This window comes from Elephantulus edwardii, unplaced genomic scaffold (assembly GCF_000299155.1).
Source record: "Elephantulus edwardii isolate Elephantulus edwardi_28Jun2011 unplaced genomic scaffold, EleEdw1.0 scaffold00179, whole genome shotgun sequence".
NCBI classification, from domain to species: Eukaryota; Metazoa; Chordata; class Mammalia; order Macroscelidea; family Macroscelididae; genus Elephantulus; species Elephantulus edwardii.
This window is the reverse complement of record NW_006399929.1, coordinates 3,559,109-3,577,891: the sequence shown is the minus strand read 5'-3', so window position 1 is coordinate 3,577,891 and position 18,783 is coordinate 3,559,109. Positions and strand designations below refer to the sequence as shown.

The window sequence follows — 18,783 nt, the reverse complement described above, 5'->3', positions numbered from 1 at the left end:
TTTTGTTTTTTAAATGATCCCAATAAGAAGTTTGAATCCAAATGCAGTAAAAAGAAGGGGGGGGGGAGGGAATAAAACAAAACAAACAAACAAACAAGAAAACCCAAAACAAAACCTCTAAGTAACACACAGAATAAGAATGTTCTTAGTGGTGAAAAAATTAAAATGATAACCATCTTATTTTAAATAAAGAAATCTCAATTTCCGAGAATCACTGTTACCTGAGAAGGTGAACTAGCTGTGAAATGGTAATGAAGTTATGTTGGTGTTGGAAGGGGTGTGATTTCAAAGTCCGTAGGGAAAAAGGACCCTATAAGGTCATTTTTAAAAACTTCAGAATATTTCAAAATATATCTCTCTGTGCCTGTATCTTTCTCAACTCACTCTTTAAAAAGGGCCCAGAATCCAGAATCTAGCTCCTACGACACGAGACAGGGCATGTTGACATTTCGGGAAACTTTGTCTCCTGAAATAGTATTTAAAAATGAAAATGAGCAAACCAAAACGTACAAAGAGAAGACAGTTTCTCCATCCCATTTTAATTTTTGAGAATCAAGACAAAAACAAAATTATAAGTCTGATACTCCTGAATTAATGTGACTTCAACTCAAGCCTAATATGGTCAAGAGGTTCTGCTTTTGTACAATTAAGACAAAAGGACTTTTCTGTCAGCAGGACATTAGGGCTCTGATTCCATTAGATTCACTGTAAAACACACTAATGAGAGGTTAGAGATTGGAGAAAATGGTTATAACCTCCATTACAAGGCAGCATAACAGACAGCAGGATCCTAACTAGACTTTAAGGAACTATTTGAGGGTAGGGGACAGGTTCACATAATTTTCACACTTATAAATTTACCACTCTGAATTTAGGAATAAGAGGCATTTGGTTGTACAAACAATTCCATCTATAGGTACTAAATTTAAATTTATAGAGGTAAAACCCCTCAGTACATTAATAGCAGATGCTGGAGATTCTTAGGAGATTCCTAAATTCACCTCTTAACTTTTTGTATGGATACAGTTTACAGCTGCTGTATTAAGACTGCTATAGCCCTGGTTACGGTGTTATTTCAGAACGCCCATTGGTCATGCATTTGGCTGTCATTGCTAAATGTGTTGCTTGCAGTGGCCTCAGAGTTCGGGGTGAATCGGGTGGAGTCCTTGTCATTTAAGCTCTTCCTGTATATAGGACATATGTCATGCAATTCTTACCATAGCAAGATACAGCTGCCGAGGAGGAAGTGGTTGCAGGGTTAAGTGCCTCCCTGCTTCCTGCACTGTGCAATCGTCTTTGCATACTGGACACTCTAAATCCACATCATCTGGTTCCTGAGTTACTGCCACTGTTGGAAGAGATGTGATCTTTTCCTTCTCAACTGGAGGAGGCCCTGTGTTTTCCAGTTGTCCTAAAAGCAAGATTACAATGGCATTGAGCTCTGTGTGACCCTAGACATAGTCTTCAGGGTTGGAGTATAGTATCCCATACCAGGACAAAGGGTATGGAGTGGAGAAGTAGGAACTCCAGGATTTACAAAGAATCCTGTGAAAAGCTATTATATTATTCTTTCAATAGCTGAGGATCTTTCAGGCTGACTACTCGCTCGCTATCTGTCTCTGAGTCATTGTCAGTGCGGAGGATGACTAGGTCCCCAGAAGTTAGTATGAGTCTGGTGACCCCTCTCATTGCCTCAGTTATTTTGGTCCAGTGGATTACTACTTAAAAATGGTCTAAAATCTTGGAAAAACATCATGTGGTCCAAATTGTCCCAGAACTTTTACAAAATATATTGATGTGCCAATCTACCTGGCTGCGACCACCACGTAAAAAAATGGAATCATCTGTCACTTTTTCAATAAATGTGATTCACATCTGAGGCAAATCTATTCAGGTAGTTTGGGGCTACCCTAGTCCTTGCAAAAGTGACATGAAACCTGGTTCATGGCGACAGCAGTGCCCAAGCCTGTCCTGGCCACCAGGCATCTGCCATTTTTCACTGCCGTGGCTGTGGCACAAGGCAGCTAGCTGGCCGGATGCTCCTCAGGCTACTACTCTGGTGTTCACTTCAAAGCCTGCTGTCTCCTCACTGAGGCCCAACCTCCTTTTTTAAAAAAAATTATTAAATTTTATTAATTTTAATGAACATTTACAGATATTTTGGATTTCCATTCATTCATTGTTGCACTATTTTCTCTACCTCTCTACCGCCCCCCCCCAGTTCGTTCCTCTTTTTTTTTTCCCCCATTCACACAATGTTCCCTTGGTTTTCTTTGACATCAGCTTTTTGGTCTAGGGAAAGGTTTTACATAAGTGAAGTTAAATGCTCTCAGACTAGGATAGAATAAGTGGAAATAAAAAAAGAGATATATTTTGATTTCTTTATAGCCCCTAATAATAATATTAACAGACTTTAGTGAACATATTGTACTCTTAACAAAGGAACAACAAAAATATCATTATAAAGCAAAATAATTTTTTAGGAGTATGATAGACACCAAGGTTTCTTATTTTTTTAATATGGTATGTTTATGTAATCATTATTTATACATTGTTGTTAAGTGCTGTAGAGTCATGGACGACCTATAGCAACCCTATGAATGAAAATCTTAAACACAAAACTTTCATATTTTCTCCAAGATCATAGAGTTTCTGGAGACAAGCTCTTTTTGGTAGTAGATGCCACTACTGCTTTCAAGCCTGTTTTATTTGGGAGATCCACAGAAATCAGGCCAGGCCAAAAGGATGTAGGCCCAAGGGCCCAAAAGCCTTTTTAAATACAAGGCCAAATCCAATCAGCTCACACCCTGTTGCAAGCAAGATCCACACCCTAGTCTCAACCTTAAACCAAAAACCACACTTTTGCAGAATCAAGCCATTCCGCTCATCTTTCCATTCTGGAAATAACTCCAAATGGGCGGCCAAAGCCTTTTTAAGTACGAGGCCAAATCCAAGCAGCTCATAGCCTATGGTGAGCATTTATACATACATACATACATACATACATACATACATACATACATACATACATACATACATTATGGTCAATACATTCATGAATATGTTAAAAATATTATCTGATAGCTGTTATGTGCCATTGAGTTGCCTGCAGTTCATAGTAGCCATACGTATTTAATACTTTATGCGATGCATTGAATTTAGATCTGTCATTGATTGTGTTCTGTAGTCCTTAAGAATTTATTATGATGCCAATCCAAAGCCATGCTTCTCTGGCAGTTCGAATCCACCAGCAACTCTGCTGGAGAGAGATGGGTCATTTCCTCTCATAGGATTTAAAGCCTTGAAAACCTAGTAGGAAGGCAGTTATGAGCTGGTGCTGATTCTGAAGCAGTGACTTTGAATTAAAAAAATATGTCAGTCTGACTGAGTCACGAAGCTCTGTGGTTTGACAGGGTTGTAATGATGTAATTTAGCAGTTATGTGTTGATCTCTCATGATCTAATAAGCCAATCAGTTGTAAAGGATTAAAGCTGACATGCAGCTAATTTAACCCCCTCACAGCCCTGATTCCATGTAAAGAGAATTTCCCTGGGTTGTGGCCTATAACATTCTTTATTTCACAAAAAGATAACAAAGCAGAGAGAAGGAAGTAACAACACAAAAGATCCAGAGAAATATGAATCCTTTGGATGCAGACCCTGTGCTGGAAAACTCTTAGATCAAGCAGAAGATTGATTCTAGATATTTGAGATCTCCCAGGAACATGGGGCTTACCAATGATGAAAAGTGATAATAACCTTTCTTCTAAACTGGATCAGAGGTGGAGCAGGCACAACAGGTTCAGGTTTCTGGATTTCTAAACTGAGAGCATAAGTTTCTGTTTGTTAAAAATACTTGTTGATGTTGTTATATGTCATTGAGTAGCCTGTGACTCATAGCGACCCTATGTTCAATAGCTCTGAAACCTGCCCAGTCCTGAGCCAGTCTCACTGACTTGAACACAATCTCATAACCCCAATTACCATGTCAATCCAACTCACCTGGGGTCTTCCTTGACTGTACTGTCCCTCCATTCTTTCAAGCATGATGTCCTTCTCCAAGACTGGTCCCTCTTAGCCATGTGCCCAAAGTATGTGAGACAGAGTTTGGAAATCTTTGTCTCCAAGGAGGAACTTAATTTCAACCTTTCTAAGATAGACCTATTTATTCTTCTGCCAGTCCATGGTACGTTCAGTGCTCTTCTCCAGTACTACAATTCAAAGGAATGATTTTGGGGGGTTTTGTCCCCTGTCGCCCTTAGTCATTATCTAGTTCTCTGATGCATAGCATGTAATTGTGAAAACCGTGACCTGGATCAAGCACACCTTAGTCTCTATACTGACATAATTACTCCTCAGCTCTCTGGAGAGGTCCCTGAGAGCAGATTTTCTCAGTGCAATGTGTCTTTTGATTTCCTGAATGCTGGTATAAAGAATGTTGATTGTGGGGCCAAGCAAGCTGTAATGGTTAACAATCTCAATCTCTTCTCCATTTATCATAGTGCTGCCAATTGGCCCAGTGGTAAGAATCTTTGTCTTCTTGATGTTAAACTTAAATCCATGTTGAAGTCTACCTTATTTGAAAACGTCTATTTGTGGTAATTCTACAGTAGATAACCAAGGTATCCTTTTAATTTTATGAATGTATATTGAATCTGCAATTAATTTCTGTTATGATGTATTAAAATATACATTAAAAACCAAAGACTTTGAATGAGTGACTGAATGGGGGGGGGTTGTTTGTTTGTTTATTTTACCTGTAACCAAATGATATTCTATGTGTTACTTTTGACTCTCAATTTCCAGATGAACAGAAATCATGGACAGTAGTAGTCAGTGTTACTGAGACAATCTTACTCCTTTACCCTTTCATTTCTTCCTACAAGATCAAATGAGATGAAGAGAAAGCCACAGAAAAAGGCTTTATTTTGTACTTTGCTCCTCAGAAATTTATTGGGGAGTGTATGGCCTTTATGTTCAATTAAAATGAATATTTTAAAAAAAGCAGAATTTCATGGATCTTATAAAGAAAGGGATATTGAAGACAGATCGTAGTGCGCTGGAACAGATAGGCTCACAATTGTTTAGTGAATTACTCAGTAATTTTTTTGTCCTTTTGAAATAACTGGAGTTTTTTATCTTGTAGTCAATAAAATATATTAGGTTACTATAACTACTTTTTATTGTTAAAAAGTAAAATATCAATATAACTAAGTACTGAGATGAAGTTAATTTCAGAGACAGGCAACTAAAAAGAAAGTACAAGGGAAGAATTTTTTTTGTTCATACAGAAGAATAGTAAAGGCTACTCAGAGACAAATAGGTGAACATGATGTTTTTTTTTTATTTTTTATTTTTTTTATTATTTTTTTTACTTTTAACTAACAGAATAGTAAAATTATTTTCTCTTTATATAAAAGTCAGTATTACTCAGTAGCCTGCAAAGGCCTCTTTACTCGAATTTATTTCCTGTTTGCCAATATCAATCTAGTCCGTCTTTTTTCAGCTTCATAAATATAATCCTGCAGTCTTACCATTCTAGGTAGACATTATTGCCCCCTAGTCTTGTTCTCAACCATTTTCTGAATATTTCCCACCATTTAACACATCCGCCTCCTTTAGAAGCTTCTTGGTGGTATCAGGGAAGGACACTCTCAGATACTCTTAGATAACATGCAACTATGTTCTGACACCATCAGATTTCCAAGGCTGTAAGTCATTATGGGAAGCTTCTATCCAGCTTTTTCCAAAGGAGCAATTACTACATTCAAATCACTGATCTTTCAGTAGTTACCAAGTCATAATGCACTACACTATGCTTCCAGAAATTACCCCATATACCTGGGTATGCCAATATTACACTGCGTGGTAATTTGTCTGCAATATAACTTCAAAATATGATTTTGTTTTTCACATGCATATTCAACCATATGCTGAAAACTATTATCAAGTATTTCATTAGAGCCTTAGTAAAAATTTTTTAATATTATTGCTTATATAATTTGTATGAGCAACATAGAGAAATACTTTCATATTTTAAAATAAATAATTATTAAATAAAGTTTAGCTTTTATCGCACAAGTTTCTTTTATTTGAATTAAAAACACAGATTAATTTTTTCATTGGTTGCAAGAGTTATTAGAAACATTAATCAACTGAATCCTGAGGCAATGTTTATAATGTTTATATATTTTATATAATATAGTTTTTATATAAAAATGATGATACCAATAATATTTTCTCCTAACATATTCTTTGCCTGCTCCACAGAAGTTAAAATTTTCTTTAAATCTTTTTTCAAAAATTTCAGAAATATATTTATATGATTTTTAACTTATCCTGTACTAAGTAGCTGAAAACGCAAAATAGGTTTGAGTGACTTCATTTATACCTACTGTGTGCAATCTCCTTTTCACCTATCATCCAGCCCAAGGACTTGTATTTTTTTAAAAATTTTATTATTAATTTCAATGAAAATTTACAAAGACTTTGGATTTCCATTCATTCATTGTTACACTTTTCTACCCTCCCAACCCTCCCCCCTAGTACACCACCCTCTTGGAAAAATAAAAGAAAAATTCTTTCATCGTTTCACAATTCCTCCCCCCAGGTCCACTCCACCATGAAGCCTTCGCTCTGGACTCCTGCCATGACAAAAATACCTAATAATATATCCCTTTTAAACAGTTTTCTCCCTCATATGTTTCAATGCAGAATACATTATCGAACCCATCTTTCTCAGTCTCCTCCCAACCCCGAGGTCAGTCCTGTTTTACAACTGTGGCACCATGCAGTATTTGTCCTTTTGTCACTGAGATACTTCACTCTGTATAATGTCCTCCAGGGTTACACATCTTGAATAATAATGCATGAGCTCCTTGTTTTTCAGTGTAGCATAGTGTTCCATTGTGTGAATACACCACAGCTTCTCTATCCATTCGTTTGTTGATGGGCACTTAGGTTGTTTCCAACTCCTTGCTATTGTGAACAAAGCCACAATAAACATGGGTATGCATATATCTGCGTGGATGTCAGTTATGGTCTCTTTGGGGTATATTTCCAGTAGTGGAATTGCTGGGTTGAATGGTATCTCTATTTGTGACTTTGTGAGAAAGTGCCATACTGCCTTCCACAGTGGTTGCACCATTTTACACTCCCACCAACAATGAATAGGGCTTCCAGTCTCTCCACAACTTCGCTAGTATTTGTTGCTTGCTGTTCTGTTAAATTTTGCTATTCTTACTGGGGTGAGATATACCTCATAGTAGTTTTTATTTGCATCTCTCTTAGAGCTAGGGATTTTGAACATTTCTTCATGTGCTTGTTGACTATCTGAATGTCTTCTTTGGTGAAGTGTCTGTCCATATCCTGTGCCCATTTTTCAATTTGATTATTTACCATTATCTTGTTGTGGTGCTCAACTATTTTATAAATTCTAGATATAAGTCCCTTATCTGATATGTCATTACCAAATACTTTTTCCCAGTCTTTGGCTTCCCTTTTTACACAGTTGGAGAAGTTTTTGGATGTGCATAGGGATTTGATTCTTAGAAGGTCCCTTTCATCTATTTTATCCTCTTCTGGTTGTAGGTTAAAGGGTTTTTTAAAACCATATATATATGCCACTAATTTAAATTTTGTTAATAAACTTTGGGATGAATATTTCAATTCATTATATTACATGCAGAGAGATATTGTGGTCTAGTGGTAAGGCGTTGCCTGCCAACTGCAAGGCGTGAGCTTCTATTCCACCAGCTGCTCTGAGGAAGAAAGATGAGCCATCTCCTCCTGTGTGATTTACTGCATCTGAAAACCTACTTGTGGTTGGCTGTAATTCAGTTCTGACTCTAGTACATAACAACACCAAACTTACTACAAATTATTGTTTTTATTTTTATTTTAGCTTGTTGTTATGTGCTGTCGAGTCACCTGTGACTCAATAGTGCCCCTATGTACAACAGCCCTAAACGCCGCTCTATCCCTTGTGAATCCTGTTGTGTCTGACATGCCCATCCCCATTACCCCAGTGACTAAATCAATCCATCTTATCAAGAGTCTTCCTCTTCTGTGCTGTCCCTCCACCCTTCCATGCATAACGTCCTTCTCCAAAGACAGATCCCGCCTTGAAACAAATCCAAAGCATGTCAGATGGAGCTTCAGAATCCTTGCCTCAAGGAGCAGCCTGGCTTCATCTTCTCCTGGATGAACTTCTTTGTTCTCCTAGCAGTCCATGATATATTCAATACTCTTCTCCAGCACCAAAGCTCAAAGGCGTCCACTCTCCTTCTATCATCCCTAGTCATTGTCCAGCTCTCTGATGCATAGCAAGTAATTGCAAAGACCATGGCCTTTATCAGGTGCACCTTAGTCTCCAGCTGACAATGTTGCTCCTCAATACCATGGAGAGGTCTCTGACAGCAGGATTTCCCAATGCAATTTGTCTTTTAATTTCCTGGCTGCTGGTACCAAGAGTGTTGATTATAGAGCCAAGCAAAACTGAAGCTGTCAACAGTCTCAATCTCTTCATTATCCAGCATGATGCTGTCAGTTGGCCCAGTGGTGAGAATCTTTGTTTTCTTGATGTTGATTTTCAATCCATATTGAAGGCTACAGTCCTTGACCTTCTGCAGCAAGTACTTCAGGTCCTCCTCAGTTTCAGCAAGCAGGGTTGTGTCATCTACATAATGCAAATTGGTGATGAGTTTTCCTCCAATCCTGATGCCATATTTCTCTTCATAAAGCCAAGCCTCCCAGAAAACCTGTTTCACATATAGATTGAAAAGATATGGAGATAGGATACATCCTTGATGCACACCTTTCCCATATTTGAACCATTTGCAGTGTTCCTTGTTCTGTTCTGAACGCTGTCTCCTGGTGCAAGTATAATTTGGTGGTGGTGTTGTTATGTGCCATCGAGTTGCTTGCAACTCATAGCGAGCCTATGTACAAGAACCCTAAATGCTGATCTATCCTGTGCCAACCTGCCCATCTCAGATGCACTCATTCCCACCCCTCCAATCACAGAATTGATCCATTTCATGGAGGGTCTTCCTCTCCTGCACCACCCCTCTACTCTGCCAAACATGATGTCCCTCTCCAAGGACCAGTCTCTTCTTGCAACATGCCCAAAGTATGTCAGGTGAAGCTTCAGAATCCTTGACTCCAAGGAGTATTCTGGCTTCACCTTCTCCAGGACAAACCTGTTTGTTCTCCTAGTAGTCCACGGTGTATTCAACACTCTTCTCCAACACCACAGCTCAAGGTATAATTATTATTAATTAATTGACTGCATGTATGATCAATTTCAGACTGCAAAAGTTGTTAGTGGTGGTTGTGGTGTACCATCGATTCAGACCTAACTCATAGCTGATCCTCTAGTGAGTTTTCAGAGGCAGTGAACTGCACATGAGATTTCCCTTTTTTCTCCTGTAGAGCAGCAGGTAGATTCGAGCCACGTACCTTTGTGCTGAAACTCACTTCCTTACTACTAACTAAGTCACCAGAACTGCAAAAGCTAAAAGAAAGTCAGTTTCTTTTAATAGTTGGTAGAAATGAAAAATTTCTTTAGCTTTGATTTTAGTGTTTGCTGTGTATATTTAAATAATAGTTACATTAAGATGTCATAATACATGTGTATGCGTGGTATCCTATTACTCACAATATTGTACTTCAGGAAAGATCCTGAAAAGTTGGTTTCTGTTTTGTTTTGGTATTTTTTTTTAATTATTAATGTGATATTACTCCTTTTCAATTCATTATTCAAAGTTTAATACGTCATCTGATTATCGGATTGAAAATGACCAGAACCAATCTATTGCAACTTGCTAATGCGTAGGATGTCAATTATTGTTTATTCCATTTCATTTCTGAAAAGTTCCAGTTGTCCCAGAGTCATGCTTTATACATTCGATATCCCAGTTATTAATGATTGTTTGTAGCTGTTTCTCCTCAGTTTTTTAGTTCCTTCTAAATGACTGGGCTCATCTTCCAACATTATATCCAACAATGTGACAGTGTTAACTTGGATTTTCAAAAGCCTATTATTTCAGAAGTAGATGGACAATCCTGTTTCTTCTTCTGTCTTGGCTAGAGCTCCAATGAAGTCTGTATACTGAGGGTTAGTGGGGCAGTGACATAAAACCTCAACTAAATTTTCTAACTATTTCAAGGAAAGATTTGATGCATTGATCACTAGTGATTAAAGACAGGATGAGATAGATGATGACTTCAAGGACATAATCCATGAAACAAGGAAAATTCATTACATAGACATGGAAGAAAGAAAAGAAAAACCAAAGCCAGAAGAGAGTCTGAAATTTGTACTAAACTTTTATAGAAGTAAAAACAAAGAGATACAATACTGAAGTAAGAAAGCTAAACAGAAAGTTTTAAAGTGTAGCTCTTGAAGGCAAAGCAAAGTATAATAAAATGTAAAAAGAGTTGAGTTAGAAAACCGAAAGGGAAGAACACACTCACCAATTCTCAAGCTAAAGGAACTAAAAATGAAATTCAAGCCTCAACTTGCAATACTGAAGGAGTCTATGGGTAAACTCTTGAAAGATGCAGAAAAAAATCAAAAGAAGATGGAAAAAATGCAGAGTCACTGTACCAAAAATAATTGACTGACACCAAAACATTTTAGGAAGTTGCAAAGACCCAAGAAAAAATAGTAATGAAGGAAGAAGTTCAAGCGGAGCTGAAGGCTGTGATAAAAAATAAGGACCCAGGATTGGATAAAATATTGAGTTGTTTCAACAAGATGCATCCTTTGGCATACTCACTAGCTTATGCTTAGAAATTAGAAAGAAAATTACTTTGCACATTGACGGAAAGAGATCCATATTTGTTGTCATAAAAACATAGGCAATATAAAATAATGTGGAAATTGTCTAATAGTAAATTTAATATTACATTCAGTCTCTCTGAAGATTGTTGTTGTTGTTGTTACGTGCCATCGAGTTGCTTGAGACTCCCTATGTAGAACATCCCTAAACTCTGCTCTGTCCTGTGTCAGTCACACTGTCTCCAATACACCCATCTCAATTACACCAGTAACTGAATCAATCCACCTCATAGAGGGCCTTCCCCTCCTGCCCTGTCCCTCCACCCTACAAAGCATGATGTCCCTCTCCAAGGACCTGTCCCTCCTTACAACAAGCCCAAACTAGGTTAGAGGGAGCCTCAGAATCCTTGCCTCCAGGGAGCCACCAAGTGTAACCCTTTCCAGGATGAATCTGTTGTTTTCCTAGCAGTCCATAGTACCCTCAATACTCTTCTCCAGCACCACATATCAAAGGCATCAATTATTCTTCTATCCTCCTTAGTCACTGTCCAACTCTCTGATGTATAACAAGTGATAGCAAAGAACATGGCCTGTATCAGGCACACCTTAGTCTTCAAAGAGACACCGTTGCTCTTCAGTACTTTGGAGAGGTCCCTAACAGCAGACTTTCCCATGGAAATGCACCTTTTAATTTTCTGGCTACTGGTGCCAAGAGTGTTGACTGTGGAGCCAAGCATACTAAAGCTGTGAACAATCTCTTCACCATCCATCCAGATGCTCCCAATTGGTCCAGTGGCAAGAATCTTTGTCTTCTTGACATTGAGCCTCAATCCATATTGGAGGCTCCAGTCCTTGACCCTCTGCAGCAAGTGCTTCAGGTCCTCCTCAGTTTTAGCAAGCAGGGTTGTGTCATCTGCATAACGGAGATTGTTGATGAATTTTCCACCAATCCTGACACCACACTTTTCCTCATAGAGCCCAGCCTCCCGGATAATCTATTCTGCATACAGGTTGAAAAGGTATGGAGACAGGACACATGCCTGGCACACGCCCTTCCCAATGTTGAATGATGCAGTGTTTCCTTGCTCTGTTCTCATGACTGCCTCTTGGTCCAAATATAGGTTTCACGTTAGTATGATCAAGTGTTCTGAGATTCCCATTCTCCTCAGAGTAAGCCACAGTTTGTTATGATCCACACAGTCAAACACCTTTGCATAATAAATGAAACACAGATATACATTCCTCTGGTATTCCCTGCTTTCAGCGAAGATCCATCTAACATTAGCTACAATATCCCTAGTAATTCGACCCCTTCTAAACCCAGCCTGGCTCTGAAGATTATACAAAAAAAGAAAAGTGTGGAACATCAAATCAACAGGGAACTGCCAGAAATTTAAACTAGATTTAGAGGAGGTTGTAGAATGATGACATCATCTTTGCTGATCTCAGATGAATCTTGACTGAAAGCAGATAATACCAGATATTGTGTTTTATTGACGATGTAAAGACATTTGGCTCTATTAATTATACATTATGTATAACATTGAAAATAATATGAATGCCATAATACTTAATTGTGTTTATATGAAACCTATACATAAACCAAGAACAGTGTCCGAACAGGAAAAGGGAACACTGCATGGTTTAAAATCAGGGCGGGTATGTGTCAGAGATGTATCCTTTATCCATATGTACTCACCTTGTATGCTAATAAATATTTTGAAAAATTGGGCTATGTGAAAAGGAATGGGGCATCAGGATTTCAGGAAGACTCAATCATGCAAACACAATCTTGCTAACAGAAAGTGATAAGGACTTGAAGTACTTACTGAACACTATCAAAGACTACAACTTTCTCTTTTTCTTCCCCTAAATGTAGTAGTTTTCAGGGACCTTAGTCATCTCAATTATTCATAAGGCCCCAAACAAGGCTTTAATGTTGCCAGCTTTTTATATATTTCTACAGAAGCACATGCAAGTAATCAGAATCATTAGCTGGCTTAAAGACTACAACTGTCAATATGGATTGTATCTCAACATCAGGAAAAATACAGTCTTCATCATAAAGCAATAGGCAATATCATGATAGATGGAGAAAAGATTTGTCAACTATCCCATTTTACTTGGATCCACAAAAATTTAAGTGCTGTGTTGCATTGAGATCATCTGCTGCAAGGATCTCTCCAAAGTGCTACACTTTGGAGAAGTGCTACACATCAATGATGACAGCTTAAAAACTAAGTTTACAGTGCATCTAAACTCCAAAATCAATCTCGGTAATAGTCTATGTGTTTCCTACTGCCAAAGGGGCCCTTTAGAGTAGTGAGAGAAGATCTTCACCCTGAAACCCACAGCGTCCCTTTTCAGCAGGAAGTAGCTAAGAGAATACGCCATCCCCTTTTCCTTATGAATCAGGGTGAAGTCTCTCTCAGGGAGGAGTGATAGGGAATGGCAAAGGACACACTGACAAAGGAGATTAATCAGAACTGACTTTGACAAGCACTGTGGCAACTGGATAATTAAAACAGACATTCGGATGGCGGGGGAAGAAGAACAAACTTGGGAGGAGGGTAGAGAGAATGGTGCAGCAATGAAGGAATGAAAACCAAAAATCCCTGTAAATGTTCATTAAAACTAATAAAATTTAATAATAATAAAAAATAATAGAAATGGTACTGCAATAGAAAAAAACCTAAGTTTATCTTTTGCTTTTTAAAGAGAGGAAAGAACTGGGGCGGGGTAGAGAAAATGCAACAATGAATGGAAATCCAAAATTTCTGTAAATGTTCATTAAAATTAATACTTTTTTTACAAAAAAACACCCAAACCCAAAAACCAAAGTACTCCTGATTCAAGCCATGGTTTTATCAGTTGTTTCCTATGCATCTGCAAGTTGACAAAAGTAAAGGATGACAGATGATTTAAAATATGGTGCTGGAGAAGACTAGAAAAAGATCCAACCTAGTCTTTCTTGAAGAAAGTGAAATCAGGGTACTTATTTCCTTTTACATTGTGTCAGGAAGGGCCAGTCCTTGGAAAAAAACATCATTCTGGGCAAGGTGGAGGATCAGTTAAATAGGAGAAGACCCTCAACCAAGTGGATTAACATAGTGACTGTCACAAAGGGCTCAAACAATGTGGAGATCCTGGAGATGCTGCAGGATAGTGTTCTGATCTGTTGATGTAAATTGTAGTGGATTCAATGGCACCTAGCAATATCAGTAAACCATTCCCTACTTAATTTAATTGGAGGTACAATGAAACAAGGGGCCCTTGTAATCCAGTAGTTAGAGCCCTTGGTTGTGTAGACTGGTGGTTTGAACACATTAGCCACTCTACTTGTTAAAGTATTGACAGTTTTCTATAAATTTTACAGCCCTGTAAATGTTATGGGACAGTTCTAGTCTGTCATATAAGTTTGCTGTAAATTGTAAAAGATTTGATATAATAATGTGCTGGGTTTGGGTTTGGCACAGTGACACAGATTGGGGAACAGATTGTTTTACATTTCCTCTTTCACTTTATTCCTGAATACTTTAAAACATAGTTTCTTAACTAGATATTTTCCAGAATATCTTATAGATGAATTTGCTTTTGCAGACCTGGTCCTGTTGTCCCAGTCAGTCTCTTCCTCTCTGTTTCCTCACTTCCCCCAAAACATAGCAGAAAAACCTTCCCAGCAAAATGGTAAAAGGAAGAATTGGTAGCTGTCCCTAAAGTGTTTCTCAATGCAGAATATAAACACAGTATATTTGTTGTGCAGTGAAACATCATTATCTGAAAGGCCATTAGTTCATTTACCTGGTGTGTGGTTCACGCAAAAACAGTAAGTGCATATTTAAGAAAACAAAAGACAAAAGATAAATAGATTTCACCTTTGCTGCAATCTTCATTTAGATATAATTTTAGTTTGCTTTTTAAAAAGCTTACCTATTAAGTATTTTCTTTTCACACCAGTGCAAAGAAGTTGATCAGTACTATACAATTTTAACTGAATGATTAAAAGTATTGACAATTTAACTCAGCTAAGTCTCATTTTTTATTGATAATTTCAAGCAAATACTTTCACCCACTCTGTGCAAAAATGAATATAATTGGATGATTATAGTGTTTTCATAATCCCTAAAGAAAATTCCTTTCCTTAAGAAGCTTAATCAGTGTGATTACATTATATGTATTTTTAATGAAAAAGCTTCATATACTTAAAAAAATCATTATGATCCAAAATAACTCTTTCTCCTGAGGAATTTTCCTCTCTTGTTCATGTCATCTTTTTAGTTCATTTTATTTTTGCTGATGGCACTAAGGACATTATAGCTAATGTCAGATGAATCTTGGCTAAAAGCAGAGAATACCAGTGGAATGTCTGTGTTTCATTGACTATGCAAAGGCATTTGACTGTGTGGATCATAACAAACTGTGACCAGATGCTCTGCTGGAGAAGGAGGGGGCAATCTCCTCCTGTACCAGTCAGATCTAATTTGATGGTACACGTAAAAATAATACAATAAAAAAAAATTTTTAAAAACCCAAATAAAAATAACTGTGGCTGATTCTGAGAAGAATGGGAATCCCAGAATACTTGATTGTGTTTATGCAAAACCTATACTTGGACCAGGAGACAATCATCAGAATAGAGCAAGGAAATACAGCATGGTTCAATATTGGAAAGGAGTGCATGAAGAATGTGTCCTATCTCCGTATCTTTTCAATCTATATACGTAACAGATTACCCGGAGGCTGGGCTCTTTGAGGAGAAGTGTGGCATCAGAATTGAAGGTTGACTCATCAAGAATTTGTGTTATGCAAATGACACAACCCTATTTGCTGAAACTGAGGAGGACCTGAAGTGCTTGCTGAAGAAGGTCAAGGACTAAAACCTTCAATATGGATTGAAGCTCAGCATCAAGAAAACAAAGATTCTCACCACTGGGCCAATTTGCAGCATCATGATGGATGATGAAGAAATTGAGATTGTTGATAGCTTCAGTATGCTTGGCTCTACAATCAATACTCTTAGTACCAGCAGTCAGGAAATTAAAAGACAAATTGCAGTGGAAAGTCTGTTGTCAGAAATCTTCATTTCTTATACTTTTTTTCATGTAGCTAGACAAAGCTATTTCTTAGGAGGGGATATCATGTTTGAAAAGGTGGAGGGTCAATGAGGGGAAGATCTCCAATGAGGTAGATTGGCACTGTGACTGCAACAGTGGGCTTAAGTGTAGTAGATGATGAGGATGCCACAGTATAGGAGAAAATTCAGATCTGTTTTCCATTGGGTTGATATCAGTTGCATTCAAGTTGATGACATCTAACATCTTAATGATAAGGGACTGTGCTACTAACCCAAAGGCATATGGTTTGAATTCACCAGCTGCACTTGGGAGAAAGATGGCCAGTCTCCTCTCATGAGATTTACTGCACCTGACAACCCACTGGAGGGGCAGTTATGGATCAAGTCTGACTCAATGGTACAAGGCAACAACAATATTACCCCTTTTATCTTTACTGTCTGACTGTCCTAAAGAGTGAGTAGCTTATAGCTCACTGTTATTTGCTAAAACAAATAGGCCTGTCTATATTCTGGGTGAAAGTTGAGCCACAGGGATGAGTCTTGTTCTAGGTTTAAAGTGCAACGAAAGTTCATGTTTTTGAGGTTTGTAAAAAGACTGTGGTCGGTATGTGGCATTAGTGGATGGCACTCACTGTCTCCACAAGCTAGAAAAGTCCCCATCTACAACATAGAAATTATTACTATATGGTGAGACATAACCCAAACTACACACACCTTCTATCAATCCTAACATCAACCATCCATCCCAAAATTCTTGCTGTTCTTGTCTTGGTTCCTCCCAGTCCTCAGGTCAAATGGATGCATGCTGGACTCTTGACTTCTTTCTTGCTGGTAGCAAGATGTCCATTTTCTGCTGCTGAACCTGCTAATTTTAAGTGTAGCAGGCTGGCAAAACTTACTATTCTCTTCATTATTAGTTTATAAACCTTATTTGTGTGTTTCCCACCTCAAAAATGTCACTTACCTTATTCATATAATGAAGATAATTGCACACAGTTACGTGGGGGTAACAAGCCAGTGGGGTTGTTGTTGTTATGTGACATTGAGTCTGAATTGACCCATTGCTGACCATTCAAAGAGTTTTCAAAGCACTTACTCACACAGGACGAAATTGCTCATCCTTCTGAGAGAAACTGGTGGATTTGAATTATGTGCCTTTGAGATTGCAGAACAGCTTCTTGCCACTAGGCCACCAGGTCTCCCTAAAATAGTGTATTATTCACTCCTTTAAAATAAAAAAAATGTTGTTGTTAGGTGCTGTTGAGTAGAAGATGAGTCATAATGACCCTATGAACAACAGATCTGAACCCTGTCCTATTCTGTGCCATCTTTACCAGCTCCAACACACCTGAGCCCATTGCTGAAGCCATTGTTCCAGTCCATCTCATTAATGATCTTCCTCTTTTTCACGACAGCTGATGGTCTTTCTCTGACCATCCATCTTTCCAAGCATGATGTCCCTTTCCAAGAAATTGCCTCATTTAATAACATGACCAAAGTATGTGAGACAAAGCCTCACCATCCTTGCTTTCAATAACCATTCTGGTTGCACTTCACCCAAGATATATTTGTTTGTCCTTTTGGCAGTCCATGATATATTAAATATCCTTCTCCAACATCACAATTCAAAGGAATCATTTCACTATAAACCACATATTCATTATAAACCATAAAATAAGTCAAACAAACATACATACCTGTGACTTTGTACCAAATTATGTGAAATGTGCCATCAACTGTGCTTACTGCAGTGGAAAAGAAATATGAAGTAGGGTATTTCAAGGCCTTCTGTCCTCCTCCTACTTAATGCAAATATCAAGCACTCCTCTACTCTGTAACAATAACAACCCCTGGAAGGACAAAAATAAATATTCCCTGGTTAGCAATCATTTTCTAAGTGATGTCTTATGTTAAAAAGATTTGCACAGTTTGAGTATGGGAGTGCTGGCAGAATCCTTTGTCTCATAGGGATAATAGGTCTGTTACAAAATCCCTACACACAGCTTTGAGGGTCCGTCAAGAGACATGCCAATTAAAAGAGACTGTAATTTAAGAGCAAAGCTTTTTGTGCCTATCAGGTATTAAGATTTGTCTCCCAATCCAGTAGCATAACAAAGAAATGTTAGTTGAATTTAGAGCTGCTCTTTTCTGAACTTAACAGGTTAATAGTCAAATAGAATTAGAACTTAAATAAAAACAAAATTCTGGGGTTTTTTACCCTCGTACCACCAACTCTACTCTGTTCCTTCATCATTCTAAATTTCCTTAGTACAGTTTTTACTTTTATTTTTTTTCATTTGACCAAAATAATTACAGCTTCACATATGCGAGTATCTTTCAAACAGATCAGACTTTCTTATTAACTTGCCTTTGACTCATCTGCGACCCACTGTGCCCGTATTCTTTGTAGCTCTTTTGACTTACATTTCCGTACATGGGGAAGCAGGGGTGCAGATGTGCAGTGCTCCTTCTGGTTCTTTTGAGCCATCTTTTGATTTCCTTTTTTATGACAAATGGCTTTTTCCCTGAAGTTTTAAAAATTCTTGTAGTCAAAATGAAAGATTCTTCAAAGGAAACTTTGGAACTTAAATTAACAGTGCATTCTGAAATGGAAATAAATTTCTCCATGATGTTATGCTTATTAGGATAATTCTCACCACTGGGCTTATTGACAGCATCATGATAGATGGTGAAGAGATTGAGATAGTTAACAGCTTTAGTTTGCTTGGCTCCACAATCAATGCTCTTGGTACCAATAGCCAGAAAAATTAAAAGATGAATTGCATTGCGAAAGTCTATTGTCAGGGACATCTCCAAGTACTGAAGATCAGTGATGTAAGTCTGGAGATCCAGCCCACAGTCTTTGCAATTACTTACTATGCATCAGAAAGCTGGACAATGACTAGGGATGATAGAGGAGAATTAAT

The 18,783-nt window shown here is 37.8% G+C and overlaps 1 protein-coding gene and 1 pseudogene across 1 annotated transcript in view; one reads left to right on the top strand and one right to left on the bottom strand.

Annotated features, from left to right (window-relative positions):
• MDGA2 (MAM domain containing glycosylphosphatidylinositol anchor 2) overlaps window positions 1-18,783 on the top strand; it is a gene marked incomplete at its 5' end in the record, with an annotated part of 686,261 nt that overhangs the window by 451,568 nt on the left and 215,910 nt on the right. The window lies entirely within an intron of this gene.
• On the bottom strand, window positions 1,076-18,344 carry LOC102857328 (annotated as a pseudogene).